Raw genomic sequence first — 5,000 nt, 5'->3', positions numbered from 1 at the left:
TGGGGAGAGCGGATCTCCCTGCCTCACGCCGACTGTGGGGTGTACCACTCTGGATGAACCCTCTAGTGTCAGTTTGGTCCAGGAGTCCTCGTACAGATCCTGTAGATAGTCGAGGAACCCCTGATCGAGTCCGGCTCGGCGAGCACCCCTGAGGACCGCTTCTGTCGTCACCCTGTCGAAAGCCTTGGACAGGTCCAGGCTTGCCATGTGCAGCGGCCGGAGCTTTTGCTTGGCGTCCTCCAGAACGGAGGCCAACAGGAAGACGTTTTCTGCGCATCCGTCTACAGGGGTGAAAGCTCGCTGCCTGTAGTCGAAATCCAGTTCGTTGATCAGTCGCTTCACCAGGATCCTGTGATACAGTCTCAGCAGCACGCTGGAGACCGTTATGGGGCGGAAGTCCGAGTAGCACTTGGATGGGGACTTCTTTGGAATGAAGGTCGTGCGCGCCCCTCTCAGCGACGTCGGCACGCGTTTCACCAGAGCCATTAGGTTCATGATGACCTCGAGTGTGGTGTTGGGAACCGTCCTCAACAGTCGCGCGGTGAACCCGTCAGGCCCAGGGGCCGACTTCACGGGTGGCAGATTACTCGTCACCTCCCGCGATGTCACCGGATAGAAGAGATTTACCTTTGCTTCCGAGGTTCCCTCCTCCTGCATTACTGCAGTAGTAGGAGTAGCCATCTCGTGCCCAGGTGGACACATGACTTCCTCCCACTGTGCAAGCAAATGGGCTGGGTCCTCGACCAGGACTTCCGGAGTGCCATCCAAGACACCCCGGGCGCAGTCGCCCTGCCGTTTCCGGAAGAACTCCTGCATCCTGGCGTATTCCCGTCTCTTTCTTTTCCGGCGACTCGTCGGCCCCTTTGCCTGACGGTCCCCAGCGCGACCATGACTTGGACCCTTGTCACACACGAAGACGTGCCGGAGATAGTCGTCGAGTTTGGCCGACACAACCACCCCTTCACAGGCCTGTTTGGCAATGTCCCACAGTATGTCAGACTGGAATTTCCGAGGGCATGGCTTCTGGATGAGTTTCCTTAGGTGTTCAAGGATTGCCGACTCCCCCTCGGTGCCTTGGGCACTTCCGGTCGGTCGGGGGTCTTCCTCTTTTTCCTCAGCGTCTGTCACGTCCCCAGCTGGTACTGTCTCCTGAGTCAGGCGCTGCACCAGCTGTTTGTACTCATCCTTCTTTCTTTGTCCTTTTATCGACTCCAGCGTTCGTGCTGGGAACGAGTTGCGCAGGTCCACATTCAAGAACCTGGACCCCGCGCGTCGGAGTTCTACCTCTCGCTTAGCGAGTAGGTATCGCTCCTCAGCTTCCCATCGGGGCTTTACTCGCTCCACCACTACCTCCGCATTGGCTTCCACTGGGTGGCGTGCCTTGGAATGTAGTGTGCGTCCCGCTTTCGTCTTGAATGCCCGACCACAATCGGAGCACTCGAAGGGTGTAGCACATGGGGTTGTAGACTGCTGAGTCTGGGTGGCATTTCTGCTTTCTCCCAGAGGAGCCTCTTCATCATCCTGGAGGGCTGCGACTAGTGCTGATGCATCTGCATTTGCAGAGTGCGCACTTTCTTGGCCACCATTTCCTCGTTGTTCCGCCGTCCAAACTGTTGCCGCTTTATGTGGCAAGGATTGTCGGTCCACCCCGGTCTCTGATACCCACATCGTCGACCGGGTGTCCCCCGACAAAGGGGTGACAGAGCGTTCCGACTCTCCTTGGACAGTTGCACTGCGATTGACTTCTCCTCGGTGAGTAGGGATATGGGGGTTCGGTTGGGCCAGCGCAATCCCTCCAGCGCCCCGAGCGGGACGCTTGGTGGGGGTTTCCACACGCTGAGTAACCCGGTTGAAGATCCCCCCCCTGCCTGGGGTGCCCGCACCGCTTAGATTCCGCTGATGAGACGGGGACTTCGCGGTTTCATCACGGGCTCTCCTGGCTAAGGGTTTCTCCATCCTCCTGGTTTCCAACCAGTCACTTTTCGGGGCTAAGCTGCTTTCAGAGCGCTGATGAGACGAACCTCCAGCTGCCGCGCCTACTGGCTGACTGTCTCGCACCAGAACGGTTTGAGATACATGTTGGGCTCTTTTGTCCTTCTGAGTATGGACACTTGTGAATGTGTACTCCATCCCTGTGCGGTCCCCACACTCAGGAGTCACGGACGTGTTTGGTACGCGCACCCTCATTGCGGGCCTGGGTTTGCGTTGGTCCCTTGACATCGTTTGCCCATTGTCCATCAGTGGCCCTTGACCAGGCCTAGGACCGTGGGCACTCTCTGTCGAATTGTCTGGGGCAGTCACCATCCTGGCTACGGTGGCGGTCGTCGAGGTGCGCTCCCCCGTGCGGGGCTCCATCATGGGGTGATCCCCACACCTAGGGGCACCGACAGCTGCACCTGACGACCATCCACTTTGCCTAGGTTCGTGACAAGCAACGCTTAGGGCTCGGAGCGTCGGGCATTGACCCGTGGCTTTCCGATTTGTGGGTTTTCGGACTTGCCGAGCCGCTTTTGAACCTGCGGGGAGGGTTTCCCCGTAGATCCTGGGTTTGGGACGTGGTTTGGCCGGTTTTCAGACAACCGTTTCCAGCGGTACCATCGAGGAGGTACACATCCCGTGGGAAGTCGGAGGCTCTACCGTGATCCATAGTCAAGGTCCGAACTTTATGGTCACGCTCCAACTCCCCGAGTAACTAGGTGCTCCGAGCGGCCAAACTCGAAACAAACGCCGAATAGGGTGATCCTATCGGGGCTACCCTCTGTGATCCAACGCGTGCGCTAAGCCCGCTCACAAGAGAGTCATAGTTACTCCCGCCAGTCATAGTTACTCCCGCCGTTTACCCGCGCTTTGATGAATCTCTTCACGTTGACATTCAGAGCACTGGGCAGAAATCACATTGCGTCAACACCGACCAGCGGCCATCGCAATGCTTTGTTTTAATTAGACAGTCGGATTCCCCCGGTCCGTGCCAGTTCTGAGTTGACTGTTTTTTGCCGGCCGAAGCATAGCACTTTGGGCACGAAGCCCTCAGACGCCGCGCAGCTGAGGCTTTCCACAGGAAGGTCCCGACGCTGGTCCGGGCTTGGCCGCGCCGCGTGAACGGCGAGCCCCGCCCAGTCCCGGTGCAGTGCCGTTCCTGCTTCAGGTCCCCAGCCCGACCGGCTCAGTCCTCAGAGCCAATCCTTATCCCAAGGTTACGGATCCGTTTTGCCGACTTCCCTTACCTACATTGGTCCATCGACTAGAGGCTGTTCACCTTGGAGACCTGCTGCGGATGTGGGTACGGTCCGGCACGAAAATCACACTCCCTCACTCGGATTTTCAAGGGCCGACGCGAGCGCACCGGACAGCGCAAGAACCGCACTGCTCTACGGAGCCACCATCCCTATCTCGGGGCGAACCCATTCCAGGGACTCGATCTCCTTACAGAGAAAAGAAAACTCTTCCCGGGGCTCGCATCGGCGTCTCCGAGCTAGTTTGCGTTACCGCACTGGGCCCCGAAGGACCAATCTCCGTGTCCGGGTTCGGGATTATTAACCCGATTCCCTTTCGGTCACTGCGGGGCTCTCTCCACTGCAAAAAAGTGCTCCCGCTTCGGAAAGAACTTCTCCTTTCCCTTAGGACCGACTGACCCATGTTCAACTGCTGTTCACATGGAACCCTTCTCCACTTCAGTCCTCAAGGTTCTCACTTGAGTATTTGCTACTACCACCAAGATCTGCACCAGCGGCGGCTCCAGGCGGGCTTACGCCCGACACCTTCAACGCTCACCGCAGCGGCCCTCCTACTCGCTGCAGCTTAGCACCCCCTTGTTTGCGTGCATCTGCCGGCAGCGGCCGGGGATGGGCTCGACACTAGAGCGCAATCCATTTTCGGGGCTAGTTGCTTCGGCAGGTGAGTTGTTACACACTCCTTAGCGGGTTCCGACTTCCATGGCCACCGTCCTGCTGTCTTAAGCAACCAACACCCTTCATGGGATCTCATGAGCGTCCCGCATCGGGCGCCTTACCCCGGCGTTTGGTTCATCCCACAGCGCCAGTTCTGCTTACCAAAAGTGGCCCACTTGGCACTCTCATCGCTTCCGGAGGCCTCAGACCAGAAGGCCTCCGACACACCCATTGAAAGTTTGAGAATAGGTTGAGGTCGTTTCGACCCCAATGCCTCTAATCATTCGCTTTACCAGGTGTGACTGGTCTCGGCAACAAGCGCCAGCTATCCTGAGGGAAACTTCGGAGGGAACCAGCTACTAGATGGTTCGATTAGTCTTTCGCCCCTATACCTGGGTCGGACGGTCGATTTGCACGTCAGAAGCGCTTCGGACCTCCACCAGAGTTTCCTCTGGCCTCGTCCTGCCCGGGCATAGTTCACCATCTTTCGGGTGCCAACGTGTGCGCTCTAGCGCCGCCCCCACGACGTGAGCGTGTGGGGCAGGCCGTTGCTGCTCCCTTCATCGGACCCCTGGGCGGCCCGGGATCGCAACTCGGCACGGCACGAGGCCGCGCCTTCACGTTTCATTGCGCCTCTGGGTTTTGAGGGACCCATTGACTCGCGCACATGTTAGACTCCTTGGTCCGTGTTTCAAGACGGGTCGGGTGGGTTACCGACCTACTCGCCGCCAACCATGACGACCCTCCGCGGAAAGAACCCGCCTCGCCGGTTCCGAGCCCCAAACACCGAACGTCAGGCGAATACCTGGCGTAAGGCAGGCGACCCGTTGACCCAGCCGGGTTTCCCGCTCCGCATTCCGGAGGGCATCGTTTCGGGCCTCCCCGAAGGGAGTAGCCCATGAGGCCTGGGCAGGGTGACGTACTCGATTACCGGCCAGGTATAACTCCCACGACAGCCAAACAAGGGCCGTCGCCGGTCACCTCCAGCGGCCGGACTCAAAGTCGTTCTTGAAAGGGTTACCCGTGCCCGTCGCGGCGTCCTACCGACGGTGGAAAATGCGTTCCGGAGTGCGCGGCACCGCGCGGGCAGCCGGAACGGGCCCCCACAAGGAG

At 59.0% G+C, this 5,000-nt stretch overlaps 1 pseudogene; it reads right to left on the bottom strand.

Annotated features, from left to right (window-relative positions):
* LOC120847278 overlaps positions 1-5,000 on the bottom strand; it is an 8,949-nt pseudogene that overhangs the window by 3,434 nt on the left and 515 nt on the right.

The sequence above is a fragment of the Ixodes scapularis genome, unplaced genomic scaffold (assembly GCF_016920785.2).
Source record: "Ixodes scapularis isolate PalLabHiFi unplaced genomic scaffold, ASM1692078v2 ptg001158l_1___fragment_3__unscaffolded, whole genome shotgun sequence".
Classification (NCBI taxonomy): Eukaryota; Metazoa; Arthropoda; class Arachnida; order Ixodida; family Ixodidae; genus Ixodes; species Ixodes scapularis.
Note: the sequence above shows the minus strand (reverse complement) of the source record. Positions and strands in the feature narration are given on the sequence as shown.